The sequence below is a fragment of the Tachypleus tridentatus genome, chromosome 13, assembly GCF_004210375.1.
Source record: "Tachypleus tridentatus isolate NWPU-2018 chromosome 13, ASM421037v1, whole genome shotgun sequence".
Classification (NCBI taxonomy): Eukaryota; Metazoa; Arthropoda; class Merostomata; order Xiphosura; family Limulidae; genus Tachypleus; species Tachypleus tridentatus.
The window spans coordinates 116655828-116679298 of NC_134837.1; the positions used below are offsets into that span (position 1 = coordinate 116655828).

General features: G+C 33.4%; 1 protein-coding gene across 16 annotated transcripts in view; it reads left to right on the top strand.

Annotated features, from left to right (window-relative positions):
• Positions 1–23471, top strand: part of LOC143240755 (homeobox protein cut-like) — a 181597-nt gene that overhangs the window by 48398 nt on the left and 109728 nt on the right. For 12 of the 16 annotated variants that reach the window (XM_076483739.1, XM_076483721.1, XM_076483730.1 and 9 more), the window contains exons 1-2: positions 2070–2205; positions 16744–16883. The gene's annotated coding sequence lies outside the window, so the exon portion shown is untranslated. Of the gene's footprint in view, positions 1–1806; positions 2334–16743; positions 16884–23471 lie in introns of those variants that run through there. The other 4 variants (XM_076483737.1, XM_076483720.1, XM_076483723.1 and 1 more) reach the window with 4 other exon arrangements.

Sequence of the window (23471 nt, forward strand, 5' to 3'; positions counted from 1 at the left end):
TTGATAAATTTTTGTTGGGCCTCAGATTAGGAAATTGACTTCAGATAAACAGTTTGAAAGGACAATAAGAATGCTATTTTTTAAATCTTCGTAGCTGAATTATGGAAAATGCGTTATTAAAATTAAAACAACTTTTATAAAGATTAAATTAACAGCCCTATGTTATCATTCGTTTTACGTCATCTCACACTGATTTGCTCTCATATGATATTGATATGTAATTGCTTTCAAAAGACAAAAATTGCTTTAAAAATTTTACAGTGCAAAACATGTACATTTTTAATGGTACAGGGTTAATCATAAGCCTGGTATGGCTTGGTGGTTAGAGCACTCGACTCTGTGAATCGCGAGTTCGAATCTCTATTACCGAACATGCTTGTCCTTTCAGCCGTTGGGGCGTTTCGTAAAGACTAGCCTAAGAGTTGATAGTGGGTGGTGCTGAGTAGCTGCCTCCTTCATCAAAATTACGACTACTATCGCAGAGCAGCGTTGCGCGAAATTTAACAAACAACAACTTCATCTTTTGATGAAAGAAAAACCAATATCGTAAATAAAGACATCAAAAAAATAAATTCACTATTTACAAGAGTGTGGGTGACGAAATCTGTAATAGAATTTGATTAAGTTTAGTTCGGTACCCACGCAATAACAAAAAACGCCGTTTACAACTGTAATCGTTTGAAAAGTATAACCAAAAATTTACGTTTATAAATATATAAAACAATAAATAACTATAATATTGGTTTATTCAAATAAAATGCAACGTTCTTAACTACAATACAAAAAAAATAATATGCTAAACGTACTACAAGGTTAGTTTAATACAATTTCTCACACATCAACTAACTTCTATAACTTAACAATACGTAAAACAGACAATGGGAAGTAATAAAGAAAGTTAAATCTTCTATAACAGCCGAAAAATAAATACGATAAGTTTCTAGAAAGTTCAGTAATAATAACAATAATTTGAAGCAGTCGTTAATGTGGCAAACGAAATAATTAGCAAAAACTAATATAACTTAACTAATGACGTAATGCTATATTATATACTGAATTGTTACATGTATAGAATTGACCATACATTATGAGAAGGTAAGTTAACAAGAGGTAAAACTAGTTGGTCAGTACAGTGTTGGCAGTTCACTATTACGTTAAATAATTTCCAAAAAAAATTGAAGTGTTAATGTGAAAGTTTTGAAAATCGTGAAATTTCGTATATCTTCTAAGACTATATTACCACAAGAATTTTGTATAATACGCTGTGTTAACCAGTTTGTTTCATCCATGTATAACAAAGAACGTGTTTAAGTGTTCATGTACTTATTTTTTACTCGTGTTTGTTAGGAAGTAGATAAACACAATATACGCTGCGTGTCTTTATCATAAAGGATAAAACTTTAAAAAGACTCCGCCTCGAACTCTTGACTCTAGAGTTTACAGGAAGTTTACAACGTGCCATTTATTCGGGTTTAAGTAACAATTGCCTGTGAAATCATAAATGAGGTGCTTATGGCTATTATTGTTTGCAAAATACACTGTTGACAAACCCGTTTTTGTCTTTGTTACGGAACTGAGAATTAAGTTCTTGTGATTTGAAACAGGAGACTTAAATATGTGTGTACAAAAGAGTGGTCGTTTTCTCGTGTTTGATGCCTTGTCAGTTTATGTGGCTTTCTGTGGCAAGCCAATACGTGGCCAGGCGAGCTTCTGTCGTCATAGCTCGTGAATATGCAGCCCGCGTGGAGCAACCCGCCCAAACAGGGACGTAAAGTGTGCACCTATGAGAACTGAGTTATCTTCTTCAAGTTGGATGCGTGCTTGTCTCTGGACGTTTGTTCTACTAGATCAGCTAGATATTAAGGAGAATTTAGGTTTACATCTTTTAGGGAAATAAACAAACGTTCTTCTCACCTTACATAAACAGAGACGAACTGTTCAGCTTTAAGACTTACTGATCGAAACAGCGTCTATATTTAGTATAACTGTTACGTAACCTTCAGTCTCTCCTTCCTCAGTGACCCTCGACTGTTGGACCCCAGAAGGCAGGATTGTTGGGACTTCTCCGTTATTACATGCGATATGGCGGTGGAAAATCCGTGTGTTGACATACAGGAAAAGCTGTAAACCAGATCTACGATATAAGAAGTTCCTACCGAATTTGTGTATAAAGATGAAAATGTATACATAAACCTCGTTATCGTGGTTAGTAGTCTATAAAGTCTAGTTATTAATTAGTTACTTTTCTGTCCATTTATTTGCCAAGTGGATAAATTTTCATGGTTTAAATATCCTTTGATGGCGAACAAGTTGAAGAAGACAGGAAGGTACAGGTAGTCTTCCTTGCATCTTATTAACGTCGAGGTTTATGCAAATGATTTATTAGTTTATACCCAACAGTAGATGTCCATTCCCATGTAAAACTACTAATTTTGTTTTAATATTTTTTCTGTTATTAATAAAGCACAACTTAGCTCTTTTTTTAAACCATTGGCTATTTTATGATAAAGCACATGTAATAAGATTTTTAAGATATTGGAATATTTTTAGTTTCGTTTTTTTTTTCGCATAAAGCATGATTTGGTTTACAATGTGACTGTATGGCGTGTTAGAGTTCTGGTAGAAATTCTGAATTTTGGAACTAGAAATCCGCGTTTGATTCCATGCGATAGTATAAAATATTGTCCGTACGTTAAGCTATGAGTGTTTTTCAAGAATAAGTCAATCCCTCTGCGTGGAGGGTGGGAGACTGGTGGCTGCGTGCCTTCGCTTTACCTCGTTCAAGACGAGGTACGGCGATAGGTAGCTTTATTATCTTTGTTACAAAATGCGAATACAGAATTTGATTAAATTTCACTTCACGCTATGTTTCAAGATAAAGGATCCGCGTTATTCCAAGTTATTCTGTACGCTCAAATAGAAATCACATTTTGCTTCAAGCGTGGGTGTTTCACTCTAAACGTTTAACCTCGGCCTAAAAAATTGGAGTGCTAGATGTTATTGAAACATATCTCTGGATTGTTTCATGCTAAAGGTTCGGATTAGTGTTAATGGTTGTAGAAGCTCACTTAACACTAAAGTAAAGCATGAGAGCAGATCACTCGTCACTCTTTTTGTGAGTATTGAATACCAAAAATCTCAAACTATGCAATACTGGCCGAGGCTGTGTATTATATACTGAATTGTCTTGACCACAGTAGTGGTCCAGGCTGTGTGCTATATGTTGAATTATCTTGACTACAGTACTGGCTGAAACTGTGTTATATACTAAATTATCTTGATTACGATGCTGGGCCGAGACTCTGTACTATATACTGAGTTAGGTTAAATCACAATACTGAATGTGACTGTGTTATATACCGAATTATCTTGACCACAGTACTGTGTTATGTATGTACAGTAGGTTTGGAAAGTTCTGAGGAAACTAAACATAAACTTATCCAAAATCCTTCAACTTTTTCACTCCTGCACTAATACGACTTTATAAAAGCAGAAAACAGAAATATATGTAACTTCCAAACAGTTCTTAAAATATGCATGACATTTCTACTTTCTATGAATGGGCAATTTATTGGATAAAAATGTATTATTTGGATTGTACTTGCTGTGTTATATTTTTATATAGAGTATCTTTAATGCTATAAGAACACTGCACTGTAAGAGTTTTACATATAACCAATAGGCCAGTTTTGAACTACTGTGACGAAAATGCTTTATTTCTAGTGATACCAAACCAACGACAAAAGATGTCACGTGGTTTTATGTACATCTGACTTTGTGCAGGCTGGAAATCAATCTGTAAATATAAAATAAAAAATATAAGAAGAAAAACGTCAAAACATGTTTAGTAATTAAATAGTTTTAAATTCGTACACTTTTCTGATGGAAATAAACTTGAATAATATATTTGTCCTTTCACACAATTTCATAATTGGCTAAATTACACTTGTAGTAACATATATATATATATATAATTTTATGTAATACGTGTGTTCTTTTTTTCTACGTATATTCACACACACACACATAAAGTTTCATGAAAACATCAGTATTTTCTGCATGTGTATATATAAGTTTATATATATATATATATATGTACAAGACTCATCTGTAATAATTTTCTTGATACACTTCAGTTTGTCATGAAAGTTTCTTATATATATAGGGGTTTTTCATCCATCACCAATATTTTCAATAAATATGTCCCCCAATGGGTCACAGGAAAGTTTATGGACCTGCAACGTTGAAATCTAGGACTTGATTATCCGTGATAGTTTTATGCTAAAACGATAAACAAGTAATTTATCGAAAATAATATAGTTCATATATATGTATATACAGTACTTTTCTGCAATACTAGTGTTGTTTTGGTATGAACTTGTCTGTGTTTTTAGTATCTGTGTTCTTACAGACTGTTTGTGTAATACCGGTGTTTTAACAGCTTGTTTGTATAATATCAGTGTTCTTACAAAGTGTTTGTATAATACCAGTGCTCTTACAAACTGTTTGTATAATAACAGTGTTTTAACAGCTTGTGTATAATATCAGTATTCTTACAGACTGTGTTCTTACAAATGTGAGTATGATACTAGTATTCTGCTACATGCAGAACGTATTTGTTATATTAGTACTTCCTTTATAAAGATATTGTGTGTATAGCATTGTTCCCAGGGTATAGAATTCACCTGTGATATTATTATTGTTACTTTTACATAAAACTTGGTTTATTACAGTTGTTCTGAAGTTTTTACAACACCAACCTTCTCCGTGTAAAGAGCTTTGTCATCTCTATATGCAAAACTTAGCTGTAGTTCCAATATTCCCTCTATATATTTCTGTTTGCAGTGCTATTGTGATATATATATTTGTAATTTTAATGTTTATTTAAAACGTATTTCTAATACCAAAGACGCCCTGACGGTTTAGCGGTAAGTCTGAAGGCTCGTAATGCTAAAAATTAGGTTTCAATACCAGAGCTGTGTAGAACACAGATAGCCATCAATTTGTGCTTGTTATAAATCACTCCACTAGTTTATTGTTATATAGATCGGGAATCTAATTATTCGTCGTATGATCAGGAACGGACATGATTGATCATTGAAAGTAAAATATATATATATATCATAGCATATGAAAAAGGATAAATAATTTGTAACAAACGACATTAATACATCACCATAATAATGTACAAAGGGTTAATATATAGTTTAGCAATATTTTGAAAAGCGCTTCAGATATCGTCAAGTAACTTCAGACATTAAAGATGTTTTGGAGGAACTTCTTCATAGAAGTGTTTGATTATATTTTGATGTTAACCACATACACTATTGACGACATGCTGTCTTTATAGTTCATGATCTCATATTTTACAATAAACTGTAAAACTGTAAAGCCACATGCACCAAATTTCCATTTATGAGAATAAGCTGAATGCAACAATATTTGCATTTTATACCACATAAAGGATCATTATGTACCAGATTTGTATGTATTTATATTCATATTTTATAACACTGGTTTTTGTCGTGTTACTCATAACTATCATTAATTTTGAACTAATAAATTAGTCGTAAAACAGTCAATAGCATCCACCGCTAACTCTTTGGCTACTCTCGTCTGATCAAATAATGGGATTTGGCTTTAAAGTTTGTAAAGTATTTACAATTCCAAAGTACAGGTCACATTTCTTCGGCAACAGCCTGTGAACCATGAGTAAACAGGGCACGCTGACTACTAGGCCACGCCCAGCATGTGCTTTTACTTTGTCATAGATAAGAATATAGTAGATTGCAATTATCGTTTAATTATTTTGTTTCGTATATATATGTAGGTATATGAATAACTTGTCTGTAATATAAGTATTTTCATAACTTTTGTCTCCTTCTGCAGGAGTTCACAGAAACATTGTCTTCTGTATATATTTTTATATATACGAAAATGTTGGTGTTATATATACACATGAGCGTTTGAAAGTTTATTGACTAAGCTTAAAGTTCATTAACGGAAAACCAGTCATCACAAAATACAGAGACGTAATTAGGTTTCAAAGGACACTTTAGTAAAAAAAAAAAAAAATGTTGTCCATGCCATTAAGGCTTTCCCATATTTCAAAATATGTCCGTCTAAAATCCAGAGTTCAAAATTTGAAACATTAATTTTGAGAGAGTTTCTCTGGGACCTCTTATCGGTGTGGTCCCTCGGGCACTTGCCACACCCATCGCTCTAACACTGGAAGACTAATATGTGATAGATAGAGCAAAAAGACGACGGGGAAAGGTGATTCTAGTGTAAAACGTAATGTGTAACGCATATAAATAACTTAATATACTATAATTGTGTTGATGAAGTACGGCTGTTTACCTTAAGACTTAAAGGTTTAATGAACCTACATCAGCGAGAGGAAGCTGTAATATATAAGTCTAATTGAAAGTCTCTAATTTTTGAAAGATGTCTTGAACATTCAGTGAATTAACCACCTACATCCTGTTCCATCCAGAGTTCATGGTGATAGTTTGAAGACGTGTAAAACAATACATTCATCAGCCCACATTCTTCAGTGAACTGAATCGATGTAATATTCCGACCTGTTTGTTTAGAGACACGATGACTGTAAGCTTTTAAGAAAGTTTTTAAAGTTAACCAAAAAACATCAAGAAGAATTTCCTAAGCAGTAATTAACAGTATCATAATTTTGATAACTCACTATAAGTTTGGAAGCATTTTGTTAAGGAATTAATTGCCAGGATTTATTTATTTGTTGTTAAGCGCAAAGCTACACAATGAAGTATCTCTGTTCTGTCCAATGCGAGTATCAAGCCAACATTATAATCTTAGAGACTTACCGCCGAGCAAGTGAGAGTGAATTGTCAGGAGAAAATGTATTTCTATCCATATTTTGTTATTATGTTTAGTTAATAAACTGATACTTTTTATTAGATTGAAAATAATAGCTAGTTTTATACAGTGTGTTCGGAAAATCGCTGTGCACTTATATATTTATTAACAGACAAAACTGCACAGTGACTTTCTGAACACCCTGTATATGAGATCATGTGTTTGAGGTTCCATCATGGGTGTGTTGTATCAACTACCAGGAGAATGATAAAACACTGTAACACTAGAACCTAAAATACCAAAAATATTACCAACCACTCTCTAAACGAATGTGGTAATGTCCCTATCTTTAGTTTTTTCCGCATCGTCCTCCATTGCGGGAAAAATTCCAACTTAGAATACTAGAGTCTCTTCCCTTCAAGCTGAAAAAAACAACAAAAAAACAAATACCTACTAAGCAAAAGATGAGCGCACTACCACTACACCTTCAATTGCGAAAATGTAAAGAAAGAACATAATTTGAAGCTCTTTTGAATACAAGGCGGACTAAAATCTTGATCTTTATTTACGTGTAGAATATTCGTTTTATTTCCCAGCATTGTTTCGTACTTGTATTAATCCCTTACCCAGCATCTCCTACCCCTCTCTGTCTCTCATTACACTTTCTTCTTCCATTTTTGTAATGTCATCACTCCTGAGGATTTATCAGCTGAACTACTAGAAGGATGTAATTGGCCCTCTTTCTGTACTTCATTGCATTCATTTTCCAAGCCATTCTCATTTATTATTTATTTTTTCTTTTTTAGACTTCGCATATCCAAGGCCACCTTTATATTTTTCGTCTTGAAATGTTGACTTACAGAGACGTAACAAAATAAGATACAATAAGTGGCTTTTCATAAATAATTTGTGTCACGCCTCAATTGCTTCGAATATACACTGGCGCTTCCCACTGGTCCATTCAACTCCTACGCTATTAAATATGTGCATTAAATGTACTAATTTGTTGAATTCATCTATCTGTTTTAAAAATTTCTAGTTAAGACACAAATCAGCCACATTACTTGTAATAATAATATCATTTATTTAGTTAATTCTAAAAATGTCATTTAATTATTTTTAACTCCACTTCTCAGAAGCTAAAAGTAAAATAAATAAATAAGCAGGGGACACACTTGTACAGATCCAAATTTGTAATTATACGTGTAAAGTCTACGGATTTACAACGCTAAAATCATGGGTTCGATTCCTCTCGGTGAACTGAGCAGATTTCCTGATGTGGCTTTGCTATAAAACACACACATACACAATTATAACTGTAAAAATGTATTTATATTTCTGTTACAATTTATTTCTATCTTTCTTTATTTTTCTAATGTATTTATCATAAGTATTTTCATTGGAAATTAAAGGCATTAACCGTTTATTGTTGTCGCTTTTATTTAATATCTTTGATTTAATTTCATATCTTTCCAGCAAGTAGCTTAAAATAAGTGACCTGACGTTCCAGTATTTGTATGTTTGAAGCCAAACTCTGCAGATAGAAACTGAGATCGCTGTTTTTGAGGGTCTGGCATTGCTTCGTGGTTTTAGGCACTCGATTTGTAATCTGCAGATCGTAGGTCCGATTTTTTTCAACAGTTAGAAAATTATAATGTAACGGTAAATCTTACTGTTTGTTTGTAAAAGAGCAACCCAAGAGGTGGTGGTTTGTAGTGTTGACTAGCTGCCTCCCTTCTAGTTTAGAACTTTTAAATAAAAGACTCTTAAGTAGCTGTGCACGAAATTCAACAAAGAAATAAATCTTTGTTTTTTTACCATATAGAACACGAAGTATTACATTATCAATGTGAAGTAAACCTAATATCAATTTATATAAAGTGTGGTTTTAGAGGTATTCTCCACATCCGGGTGTATTTTCTTGCTTCATTTAAAGTAACAAATATTGATCATTTTTAAACTTCGTTTGAAAATTTTATTCATTCACCACGCACAATATTCTGAACAGTAAAAACAAACAAACAAAATACCTTATACAGTGGAATTTCATATTAAGAATATAACAAAACAAATAAATTTTCAGCCTCTTATACAGTAGTTTTGAGAAAATTTTTATAGCTAGGCCTTCATCTAGCCAAAAATTACTCTCTTTGAGGAAGTTTTTCAATTACTTTCAACCAAGTTAAAATAATAAATAGGTCAAGTTGTTACCCTAGTACTATTTATTATTATTATTATTGATGGTAATGGTGACGTTATTCATTACGTGAAGATTGTTTTAAGATTTGTGTACAAGACCTGTGTTTATTCCCCCATACACTGTATTCTAAAAGTCTGTATTTATAATTCATAAATGAAATTTTAAATTGTTGTTCAATTCCTGACAACATTTCGATTTTAAACTAGAAGTAGTTCGTACCTGTGAACAGCATTGATTTTCTTATTTTTTCAGTTTAAGAATGGTGTCTATTATTTGGAACAGATTTGACGTTTCATAATATTGTATTTTATTTGCACGATATGCAATATTTTTATCACGTGATGAAGTCTACCCTCCCTCTAAAACTGTCTGTTGTAAATAAATGTACTTGTTTAGGAGATTGAAAGGTGTTCTGTAAACCCTGATATATCTTATAAAAATAATAATAAATAAGTACGTTTCCTACTCTTTATCACAAGTTCTGAAATTAAATATTTGAATGTAACTTTCAAATGAAATATGCCAGTCGTGAATTTCATTGTAAATTTAATATGACATTTTTATCGACATTTTAAGTTTTTATGATCGCCAGTAGTTGGATTTAAATTTAACACAAGCCGATATGCGTTGGTTTCGTGTCTGGTAAATACGAAATAAATCGTTATTTATAGAGTAAAAACGGTTGTAGCAAATAAACTTCTTTTATTTCGAAAATTGAAAGTGTTAGGAAATTTGTGTTAAGAGGATAGAGTAGTTCGCATAAAACGGTAGATTCGCAAGTGCTTTCCGGTTAATCATAAAATCAGAGCTCAGCGCACATCTACAGCGCGGCATGTTCCGCACTGTTAATCTTCGCCCAATGTTGCTTAACGGCGCTAATCAATCGTGTGCAAATCGTGTACTTGCATACATTAACGCGCGTTCTATATGTACGTGTTTGCCAACCAATAAATGTTAACTCATTTCTGGAAGACTTAACCCTTGTGAAGAAGAACTGATGGATTTTTTTTCTTTTATGTTCGCCACATCGCCTTATAAGCAAAGGTTTCTACGTGATGCTGTTGTATGTGTAGTGTTGTATAGTATAGTGTAACATGCTGCTGTTGTGAATGTGGTTTCATATAGTACAGTGTGCTGCTGTTGTGTATGTAGTGTTGTAGGTGTAGTGTAACGTGCTGCTGTTGTATGTGTAGTGTTGTATAGTATAGTGTAACGTGCTGCTGTTGTGTATGTGGTGTGATATAGCACAGTGTGCTGCTTTTGTGTATGTGGTGTTGTAGGTATAGTGTAACGTGCTGCTATTGTATGTGTAGTGTTGTATAGTATAGTGTAACGTGCTGCTGTTGTATGTGTAGTGTTGTAGGTATAGTGTAACGTGCTGGTGTTATCGTTTTTTTATAAATAAAATTTAATTAATGTTTCGTAATAAAGTGATATTCTCTAATTAATTCAAATCACGGCGTACACCATAAACAACCAATCAAAAACAGAGGGAGTTATTTAACGATTGTTATGTGTTTAGGAAGAATTACATTAAAGTTGACAACAGTCAGATTTTTTTAAGATTATCAACAGTTTAATTCGCACAAGAACTGAGGCAATATTAACAGTACACACTGTTAATCTGAACTGTAGCCCTGCTAGAACAACAACATTATTTTTTTTGAATAAAACGTTTAGTTAACAAGAAAATAAATACAGCTTTACCTTTCATGATGTGTTACCCTGTTCTAACACAGTTTATATATCGGAAACAATCATTATAACATATTATATTATCAATGTCTTTCCAACATTTTTCATCTAGGTGGCTTTAAAACAGACTAGTAAGTTTAACTGTTACAGTTCCTTTCTGCGACTGAATGTTAGAAAATATCTCTTTGTAATGTTTTAACATTTTAGAACCCCTTCCAGTGGCAAAGAGATAATTATGTAGGATCATAACGTTAGAAACTGGGTTTCGATACAGCACACTTTACCATTCGTGAAGACTGGTGCATAACAGCAAACAAAGAAACGTTTAAATTTAGAGGTAACTTATTAAACACGAATACAAATTATTTGGATTAACCCCTTTCATTCACACACAACATACACTAGGTTTTGTTCCATGCAAATCAAAAACGAAAGTCATGGGAAACGTTATTACTATAATTAGGTTTATTTGGTTCTGGCAGTTCATGGTGTCGATATTCCATTTTCTGGTTCTGCAGTTCATGATGTCGATATTCCATTTTCCTTTCAACCCAATGTATACATTGTACACTTCCAAGCTAATCTTTAAGAGGTTTATGTACGTTTACTAAGAAAATGAAGAGAGTCGGGATGTTTACAACAGACACAACTGTTTGAAATGCTTTAAACTGTTGAGAATTCAACGTATTGAGTAAATAATATTCAAAAATACCATTCTTTGATAGATAGTTTAGACAGAGTATCCATATTTAATTGACTGTGAAATGGGTGGCAATTGCCCGTTAGAGGAACGCTTGTAGAAATATATCGGTGACTAAAACCTATTTACGCTACTCAAGGAGAGAACAACATTTCGAAAGACTGCCTTTCGTCTTCAGATCAGTTTGTGCGAGCTACCGTAGGCTTTCAATAAACCACATGTATTAAATACAATTTGGTGTGTTTTGCGAATAATATTTATTATATAGTGTGCCATTACTCCAATAACAAGTTTCTCTCACATGCACTTTCTGAGTATTAATATTCTAATTGCAGGTTTTGCAACTTAATGGCGTTTGTACCTTCCATCTCTTACACCTAAGAAGTTTCTGTTTAAAGCTACATCTCTTTTATCCTTCTTTATTTAGAGACATTTTTTTTTGCTAATCTTTGATGTTGTCGTTGTTGGGACTCATTTGTTCCCATTTACAGTGGGATATGGAATACAATACAATCAGCCACACCTTCTACACCTTATTCCTTAAAGCAATCAAACACTTAATTCACTCAAGCTGGTGGCACATTATGTAATGTCCTGAAGTTTCTCAATATTGTGCCCTCACTTGAACTTGTCAGATCAATATGTCCATTGAGTCAATAAAATTAAATGTCAATATGTCATTTAGTTTTCATTCTCTTTAATTTCTGCCTTAGTTCTTTAATTACTTTTAATTAACCAATCTTTAGCTATGTTATCTGCTGATTACAAAACGGCCCAATTATTTAGGGTAGGATGTAAGACCTGGAAAGCTCAGGTATGTAAAGTGGTCTATTCTTTTATCTTCCATAGCATTGTGGTACTTTCATTTTTAATGATATATATATATATATTATCTCACCTCGAATTTGAACTAGATACCTTTCGCACACGAGACGACTGCTTTAGAAATTTTGACTGTAAAGCACTTTTTAACTATTCAAACTACTACATTCTCCCCCTCTCACAAACAAGACTCATTCTAAAGCCCTACTTTAGGACAGTGGAACAGCCACTAGTTAGGCGCCAATGTAATATTTTAATATTTTTCCTTTTTTTTTCGCGATACATATTTTCTTGCCTCGGATTTGAACCTGAGACACCTGGGACCTCTCACAAACCAGGCAACTGCTCTACTAACTGAATTAAAGTTCTAGTTTCTAGCCACTTGTAAGACACTGCAGCTGGTAGTTTAAATAAATTACTCAAGCATGTAAGTATATTTATCTTATTTGGCCATTTTGAATCATGTTCATGAATCTTCACCACTTTAAATCTTTTTTCGACCAAAATATATCCAACACTTAACAATACAGTTTCAAGACAAATATTTATTAAGCTTGGAGCGAGCTACCTAGGGTTAGGCGGTCTTAGGCAGATCGTTTGAGTAAATTTTTACGTGGAAAGCATATTCATATTATTATTATATTTGATTAACTTACGATTTTTATTCATAAGTTTATTTTTATTTAAGCTCTTAAGATAATTAAATGAAAATGGGCGAAGTATATTTGGTAATGTTGGAAGGTTTGTGTAATTACATATGAACTTCGTGGATATTGTTTTTGGAACAGTCCGTATAATAGAATTTTGAATGAGTTATAATTTAGAGGAATTATATTTTGTGACATTTAGTCATTCAGGACTTACATATTCAATGACAGATCTGATGTAAGTTTGTACACTTTTATAACGTTATTAGCTGAGATACCTTGGCTATTGTAAATTAAACCTATTATGTAGTTGATTATTTTCCAAATTATAGTTCTAATTTATTATATTTTTTTCCATCTAAGTTACAAGTTTAGCATGGTTTTGTAAAACGCAGGAATTGATCTGGCGTGGTTACCTGGGGTTGGGTTTCATATAAACATATTTTTGAGGGTTCTTTAATGTGATTTGTTGATTTTGTAAAACAGACTACTGGAAATATATCTTTATATGTCATGTATATATATATATATACAATTTCACTGCTTGGGTTAAGAGGGTTTTAAGATTATTTGAAGCCGGGGAGAAGGGCTATGAGGAACTTTTCTGGGTAGGCACTCCATCTGAAAATTGAGAACGGGCACACTAATTTTTATCTATTATTGACATGCTGTATAAATTATACGGGGCTGATAAATCTTCTTTATGGAACGTCTACTTTAGTAGTTGTTCTTAGTTTTATCTCTTCGGAGAAGTTGGAAATCCAGTGGACAATGCCTCCCAATAGAATATCAGATTGTGATATTTAAAACCATGCATTCTCAAAACGGCTGGTATGAACATTAAAACTTTGATTAAAATAAAGTACAGAATAACGTTTCGACCTTCTTAGGTCATTTTCAGATTAACAACAAGAGTTCGCAACGAAGTTTTACAAACTGTTGTTTTCTACTTTGTTTTAATAAAAGGGTTAATACCCATACCACCTGTCTTGATATACATTTTTAGGTGCGTTACTCACGAATTTGAAACCATAGTCTGTTTTACCAAATGCTGTTGTAAGTTTTTAAATATCAAAATATATGCGTACTGTACAACATGAAAAATTAAATAATTATTTTATATATTGTTTTTTCAAAATATTTTAATTTCGTTCCGGATAATGCTTTTGGAACATTTTATTTGTTTTTAATGTAAAAGATTCTGTTGGGTTTGTAGATTTTGCTATGTTCTTTGATAAAGTTGACTATACCCGACTTTGACTGCTAACTATTTTGATATCTGTGTTGTGCACGTTTTGGCATATATAACTGCCAACTGATTTATGAGCCAATCAGCGATGTGTTGACAATAGTCGTCAATGTTGAATTAGGTAAAGACAATGTATGACTGTTCTCTTTCATAACGCGCCAGCTGCTTCTGATCCACTCACCCACTTCTCTAGTAAATTCTATAATATTCTACCTCATTTATTAAACATTTCTCTGTCATGGTTTTCCCGATTCTATATTTTTTTGCTTGTGTAAATCAGTTCATATGTTTCCAGTTAACTACTATAAATATTTCAGAATACTTTTCTCTTTCATTATTATTCTAGTATTAACAACACATGTTTTATATGGTAATTTTTGGATCCAATGTGTTTCATGTCGTTTTTCTATCTAGTCATTCATTAATAAACTGTGAAGTGAGCATCTAGTTCATGTTCGTGAAAATGTGGAAGACCTCACTGCACAACATTTCAATTACATCTTAACCTATTTACTCTGTGTATTATTTATCATCAGTTAATGTTCTTTCTGTTTATCTCTTTGTCGTGATTCAGTTTATGTTAAAACTTTATTCATGGGTGTACTCTGTTGGACTTTAATGGATGCATCCCTATCTCCATTTCATTAATGTTAACGTGATATCTTTGGACGATTCACAGAATAACTATTTTTAACATCCATTCTATCCTAATAGTCACTAACTTACCCTTGACTCTTTTAACTGTCTGTTAACAGTTGCTTTGCATTCCGACAAATGGCGATTACTGTCAGAAGGTAAATAGTAATAATATATTTAACAACGATGTAGCTAAAACAGTGGTGAAGAACATTGCCACCCACATAAAAGATTACTGACCCCATAAGAAAGAGAAAAAACCCTCATCATTCAGATATGTTCATAATGTTTTGTTGGGACTGTCATCACGAATCTTTTTTGGTCACTAATTCTACACGATTTTGATGAGTTCAGGATTACACTGAACTTAGGTTTCAATGTTGGTACGACTTCTGGTATCGAGGTTCTACTTTTCTGTCAACACTACAAATAGATAGATCTCCAACTTTCATAAGTAGACATTGAAAGGATGCATCTGATCTAAAACTCACTGTCATTTCATGAGCTTTCTTTATCCTCCGTGGATATTAAAAAACAAAAAATATAATAAGAAATTGGTATAACACATCCTCCAGCTGGCACAATGTATATCATTCCTTCCTACAATCCATTTTATCAATGTCCCTACCTCTCTGTATAGCATCTTTGTTAATCATTAGTTTTCACTAAATCAGAGTAAGAAGTCAGAGGATGGAGATTGATGGATATGTCTGTAGCGGTGAACTTTAACTCGCCTATGACCACTACCAACTGTTTTTTTCAAGACGCTCTCTGTATTGGCCCTCTTCTCGTTCAGATGATCGAATTATTCTAAAGCGTATTACTTGGTTAAACACGCAGAAAGTACTAACTGTGAATATTTTATCTAGGAGTGTATATTTAATTCCAAACTAATGAGTAAAGATATCAAAATCTAGACTCTCAGTTCAGCATTAGGAGAGCCCGGCATGGTCAGGTGGTTGAGGCACTTGACTCGTAATCCCGAGGGGCGCGGGTTCGAATCCCCGTCACACCAAACAGTCTCGTCCTTTCAGCAGTGGGGGCGTTATAATGTGCAGGTGAATCCCACTATTAGTTGGTAAAAGAGTAGTCCAAGAGTTGGCGGTGGGTGGTGATGACTAGCTGCCTTCCCTCTAGTCTTACATTGCAAAATTAGGGACGGCTAGTGCAGATAGCCCTCGAGTAGCTTTGCGCGAGAATTCGTAAAAACAAAAATTTATATATAGGCATTATTTTCGCTACCGCAGTTATAAAAAAAGAAGCTAAGCCTTTATTTACCATTTTTTGTGTGTTTGTAAACTATGATTTTCATAATTATTTTTTATTTTGTTCACCTTTTGCCTCTGTGGTAGGCCTCCAATAAAGTCATTGTTTTTTTAAAAAAATATTAAGTACCAAATTAATGAATAGCAAATTAGCTTTGAACTGTTTGTATGGATCTCTTGCCTCATTGTCTTTTGACCCTCATTGGATAGTCGAAGGTATAATACAAAGTTTTAACATTTGACTTCATAGCCAGTGGAAACGAGGTTTCATTCTCCCAATTCTGGCTCAGTAGAGAAGTGCCTCTTTGAATAGAAACTTATGTTAACTATCATGGAAAAATGATGCTTCAGTTTTGATTTTAATGGTCGAGGTTAACACAGCAAATAAGTTACCCTCCCCAAAATAAAAAAAAAAAATTCAAATATGTTCTACCATCTACGTGTCACTTATAAAAACTGATATGGAATTTTATATTGAACTACCGTCTATTAACACACAGTTTCAATTGCTTCGCAATCACATTTCCCAATCCATTTAGCTCAATACATGACAGTAACTTCGGATGTTCAGTACTAAATCAAAACTTGGATTGTAAATAACCGTTTAGATTTATTTGTATCACAATCTGAACCATTGTTGAACTGAGTCTCACGTTATACATACGTTTCGTTAAGAGAGCCTTGTTTCTTCACAGATCGTGTTCCCGTCTTGGAGTTGTGTCAGTTAGCCCTACAGCAAGCTGTGCGTGTCCAAGACCTACAGAATGAAAACAAACAACTTCAAGAGGCACTTAATGAGTACAACCACAAGTTTAAGGAAGTGAAAAAAATCAAGGTAAAATATTATATTATTAGAGAAGATATTAAAAGTACATGACGTTTGTTTTACAGAAGTTCTACCTCACTCAAAACGCTGTCAATGTGTAGAGTTTGAGGCGATTTGAGTGGGAAACGTAGTTATTCAAAGAGAAATAAATAAAAATGTTTCAGTCATATAACGGTGTTTTTCAGGATGTGTAATTTAGTCTGCCTTTTAATATATGCATCTATATTCGTATGATAGCTGCCAGCCGACTGAGTTCGCTGTGCAAAGATTTAACATTTATTCCAAACTATCGAAAAAAAACAAGAACAACGTATTCTCAAGACGACTGGTATGGGTATTAGCACTTTAATTAAAATAAATTACAGAACAACGTTTCGACCTTCTTAGGTCATCTTCAGATAAACAAAGAGAGAGTTTACAGCAACTACAAACTCTCTCTTTGTTAACCTGGATATAACTTAAGAAGGTCGAAACGTTGTTCTGTACTTTATTTTAATTAAAGTGCTAATACCCATACCAGCCGTCTTGAGAATACATTTTTACTTCAAGTGGGTGTCTCGTCGTTACGAGAAAACAAGAACACTACTAGAGCAGTGGTCTTTTCTGTAATGTATTAGGTGCATATGGTTCATCACTTCTTTCTTGTGATACTATAGAAGGTAACATGTAATACTGTTTCCATGGTAAACATATATCCTGTGTAACGCTGTAGAAGTTCGTGCTTTGCTACCATGGAGATCATCTCTCACTTGTAATATACTATAGAAGTTGTGATTTGTTACCATGGTGATCATCTCCCACCTGTAATTTGCTAGAGAAGGTTTTATTTATTATCATAGCGATCACCTGACACACAATACTGGACATATTAGACTTTTTTTTATCTGTAACGTAGTCTTCACATAGTTTCACAAAATGGTATATGTTGCGAAGACGAAAGACGTTCGGAAACCTTGACAATTGAAATTATTTGTGGGTACTATATTAATTGTGTATAGGATACAAAAAGTCCAAACCGATTTGAACAGTATTAAAGGTGTTTGTTAAATATATATATATATATATATTCAGAGTGAAGAAGATAAGTGATCGCAATTTACTGTGAAAATAGGATATAGAGTAGATTAATAAATAAAAGATACATTATATTACTTACAACTGTATTTTATATTAAAAACAATCACCAGGAAAAGCAGAGTTGCTCTGAAGTCTTTTGTCGTAAAATATCTATATTTTTACCCCTTGTTTTGTCTTTGGTCATTGAGAGATCCTTTGATAAATCGTGGGGAAATTTTACATAATGTAACCAAAATTAAGCATCTTCACAATGTTAATGTTGCCAGAATAGTCAATGTGTAAAGGAAAAAATGAACCATCATTTCACGCACTTTGCGACTTTGAACATGAAATTCTGTCGCTTTTTGGCTTGTGTTTCACAATACATGTATTTGCTTATCTATGAGATATTTAAAGTATACATTTATATGTTGTATCCATACGATGATTGTTCGCTGAAGTATAGTTATTAATTGTTCCTTGTTCTACTTGTTTTGGGATAATGGCTGACATATATTGCAAGCAGTCCTTTAATATCAAAACTGACAGTGAAGAGACACATGTATAATTTGATAAACACCAACACTGTTAATTACTAAGTGTTTTTTATGCTTTCTTGTCCAGTCATTAGCTCATTATATTTGTGAAGGGCCTGGCATGGTCAGGTGGGTTAAGACATTCGACTCGCAATCTGAGGGTCGCGGGTTCGAATCCCAGTCGCACCAAACATGCTCGCCCTTTCAGCCATGAGGGCGTTATAATGTTACGGTCAATCCCACTATTCGTTGGTAAAAAGAGTAGCCCAAGAGTTGGCGGTGGGTGGTGATGACTAGCTGCCTTCCCTCTAGTCTTACACTGCTAAATTAGGGACGGCTAGCACAGATAGCTCTCGAGTAGCTTTGCGAGAAATTCAAAAACAACAAACATATTTGTGAATGCTGACGCTCCGTTTGTCTGTCTGAATAACGTCTATCGGATCTTGCCCTTGTTGGTCTGTTCGTCAGCTAAGTACCACTCGAGGCACCTCAGGATTACGAAGTTAGTAGCTAAGTGTCACCGAGACCGAGATTATGAGTAGTTTAGATTTAGATACAGATGACACTTTTTGTGATTGCTCTGTTCATCAGTTTTAAGTACCACTCAGGGAAGCGTGAGTCTGCCTAATTAGTAATTAAGTGTCATCGAGGTTGAGATTATGTGCAATAACTGGTTCGGGCTTAGATATAGATGGCGCTGTTTGTAATTGATTTCACACAAGATTTATACAGTAGCAAGTATTTACTGTATTTAAAAAAATCAAAACTTGACACTGTTACTTTGACGATGAGTCTGAGAGGAAGACAGACAGGAGTCGATTAAGTATCTCTCTATGTGTCTCTCCCTATGGCGCGTAGTTTCTGATAATCTTATATGTAAGGGTTGTTTTCGTTTGTTTTTTTAAGGCTTTTGCTGCGAATTGGTAGCAGCCACAAGAACTTCAAGAGCTCTTAAAGCCTTGGAAAGATTTTCTCTATTTATTTTGAATGCATTATTCTAATTAACACTAACAGAGCGTTCAGAAAGAAATATATGTGATATACGCATGAGCCGATATTAATGGCAGATTGGATTATCACGTGTTTCTATCTTTAAAGTTGATATATTGAGTTTTAGAAAATGATCACGAACTGGTGTAAAAGAGCCCTGTATGAGGGCTACTTAAACTGATTTTATATATATGTATATATTGTGGGATCAGTTTTGTGGAGGTGGAAGTTTAAAAGAAAAGGCAGAGAACAGTGAACTGTAGGCTTTTTCAAGACATTTCTAAACTGCTATATACATCTTGTTAAAGCCAATCCCTATTTACTAAACTAATCCACGCGAGGATGTTTAATGAGGTTCTATATAGGTTTGAATAATGTTTAATCTGGATAGTGGCATTGAGTAGGGGGATGACCAGATAAAATTAAGGATAGAGCAATCAGTTAAATATACCTATTAATTGTAATATATCTGAATAATACTATTCATGGTAAATGGACTTATAGAATTAGTAAAAGAGCAAGAAGTTCAATTTATATGATAGCTGTAATAGTCTGAATAATGCTATTCAGGGTAAAGGGACTTATAGAATTAGTAAAAGAGCAAGAAGTTCAATTTATATGATAGCTGTAATGGTCTGAATAATGCTATTCAGGGTAAAGGGACTTATAGAATTATTAAAAGAGCAAGAAGTTCAATTTATATGATAGATGTAATGGTCTGAATAATGCTGAATCGTAGTAGTGGAAGAAGATTAAATTAAGTAAACGGCAGATATTTAAATTTATGTGTTAGTTCGAGTTCTGTGAGTGATAACTGTTTTACGTTCCGTGAGTAAAATAAAAGCACTAGGAATCCTCTCGGATTGCCGACTATTTATTAGGTGGCAGCACGAAAAAAGTTAGGGAGTCAAAGTATCAATTGCCTGTGTCCCCATGACAAAAATCACTATGAACTATGAAATTTAATTAGCTGTTTTTCTCAAATTTATGTGTGGCTTGCTCTCTTTGGAAGCTATTATTATTGTTACTTACCTATTTTTATTACAGATGACACTAAAACATTTAGTCTTTTCCTTTAGACAAAATGGTTTAGTGTAATTTCGAGCTGTTTTTTTCTTTCGGAATTTTTAACTGCTGAGTGAATAGTTTTGTGTTTCTTCTCAGATGATGATTGAATAGGATTTTTTTTTTAATATGAATGATGAAACGACAGCATTTGAGCCAAATTATACAGCTGAAAATTATTTTGAAAGCATTTGTATAGGGACGTATTATTTATTAAATGGTTAGACCCTAAATAGCGCTTTTGATGGTAATATTTAAAATGTGTGTGCATCTTATTGAAATAGAGTTTGCAATGTATACGTTTGTTTGTTTGTTTTGTTTTTTTGAATTTCACACAAAGCTACTCGAGGGCTATCTGTGCTAGCCGTCCCTAATTTAGCAGTGTAAGACTAGAGAGAAGGCAGCTAGTCATCACCATCAACCGCCAACTCTTGGGCTACTCTTTTTACCAATGAATAGTGGGATTGACCGTACATTATAACGCCCCCACGGCTGAAAGGGCGAGCATGTTTGGCGCGATGGGGATGCGAACCCGCGACTCTCAGATTACGAGTCGCACGCCTTAACCCACCTGGCCATGCCGGGCCTGCGATGTACACGACCAAAAGTCGAATCTCAGAAACTACCGCACCAATCATAACTAGACAGTATTTTAATAGCTGAGAAATAAACAAAACAATTGAAATTTCAACAGAATTGGCGTCTTTCAGATTGGACCAATAAAAAACACAAAAGGGATGAAGTTTCAAATATAAAACGAACTTAAAAAACTATTATTTTTTTTTTAGTGAAAATCGCATGAGTGTTGCAACAGAAAAGTAAGACACTTTCATTGATAAGTCCACAAAGAAATACTTCAATAAAATAAACTCCATGGCGTAATGCTGTGACGATGACTCATTTTTTTAAAAATAAAATTTCAATAAAATCGTTTTACTCATGAATAGTGAACATTATTGAATGTCAAGTATGAATACATTGTTGTAGAACTGTCAGACAATTACAGAAAAAAAAACGCAGACTCAATAGACTTCCGTAGGAACTAACATTTATACATCCTCAGAAGTCGAGTATTTCTACTACTGTATGTAAGGAAGAGAGCAATAGAAACGTAATGATATCATCAAATGCCTATGCATCTTTTGAAAGTCATATATCATTATAAGGACGACATTTATTAATATAATATTCTTTATACGTTTTAGGCTCTGTTGGTAAGTTTAACTTTTCCCTAAATTTGGCATACAACACTTTTATTTAAATGATTTAAACTGTATTGAATTATTCAGCAAGAGATGAAAATATTAATAAATCAAATTGTTTTTAATTGTAACTAGAAATTCTAAGATTCATATGACAAAATACGTATTATAAACACCAGCAAGACATGATGATCATTTCTTTTCTTTGAATTAGGCCTAGCGTGTGATTAATTATCCAGTGTTTCGATTAAAGGTGTGACTGTTTTGGTTTCAGTACTTTAATCTAGTCTTAATGTGTGATTACTACAGTGCTTTGAATTATTTAATACGTGATGATTTCATTGAATTAGGTTTAACGTGTGACAGTTTCGTTGTTTTACACTAACATTAGGCTTAACTGGTGGTTATTTCAATGCCTTTAGGTAGGTTAAGGTTCCTCACTGGTACAGTGGTAAGTCTACGGATTTAGAACGCTAAAATCAGGGGTTAGATTCCCCTCGGTGGACTCAGCAGATAGCCCGATGTGGCTTTGCTATAAGAAAGCACACACACGCGCGGGTTAAACGTGGTTTTGCTATAAGAAAACACACAAACACATAGGTTCAACGTACGACCGTGCTGATTCTTTGAAGTAAATACAACTTATAATAATTTTATTTCTCTGAAATAGACATGATGTGTGACAATCACACTATTTTAACTAAGCTTAATGTGTTATTATGTCTGTATTTTTATTTTATAAATAGTTGTTACATGTGTACTAACTCCTAATTTTCCGTAAATATTATTAGCAAATACATTTAAAGAAATAATTGTATGCAGAAATCTTGTTTATTTAAAATCTCTGTACCCATGAAACCTTAACAACTTTGATCCAGTGCTTTTTAGTAATAGAATACTTACTGATATCAGTATATAGATTTTTGCGAAGACTTGGGAGATTTGCATCTTGTTGATATTCATTATATTCTGATTATCATCTCCAGTTAGCTACAGGTCTAACATACAAAGATTTAATTTTAGTTGTTTACAGATATAATATTGACTGAAAATATTGTTCCGTATTCTAAATGTTAAATAGAACCTTAACAATACTGAGGTTTGGAATGATCTCTACTTAAGTTTTTGTCGTCCTGATTCTTCTGATGATTTATAATTATTATTATTGTCGTTTTCCTTTAGATTTTTCAAACTTAAATCGTCACGATCCTGTGTTTCGTGTGCTGGAAAGGGACGTAAATATTTTGATATGTTTGGTGAGCTTTTACAAAGTTCCATTTTTATGGTTCTTTTGTTTCACGTGTAGTAAAAAGATAATAATGTTTCGATCGTTTTGTTGAGACTTTCCGTGTTTTCCTTCAACACTCACAGTAAATTATCTTCTTTCCAAGAAGAGAAAAGAATTAACAAGACGATATATTTCTATGAGTATCTTTCTTTGCGTGTATCCGTGGTCTGCCACTACGTGAAGATAATACCCTGAAACGATGTATCAAGGGATATTTATCGTGACTTGGTTTGCACTCGTCTTGAGCTTCACTGTCATTCATTCTGGGTTTTGAAGTGTGGCTCACGTCAAGCCTGTAATGGAAGGGTGTATATATATATTATATTACACAATTTCTAGATCACTCCTTTATCTTGTGGGTTATATAAACTAATCAGTTTTTATCTCGTGGGTTTTACAAACTAATCTTTTTTTATCTTGTTGGTTATACAAACTGGTCACTCTTTTATAATGCGTATTA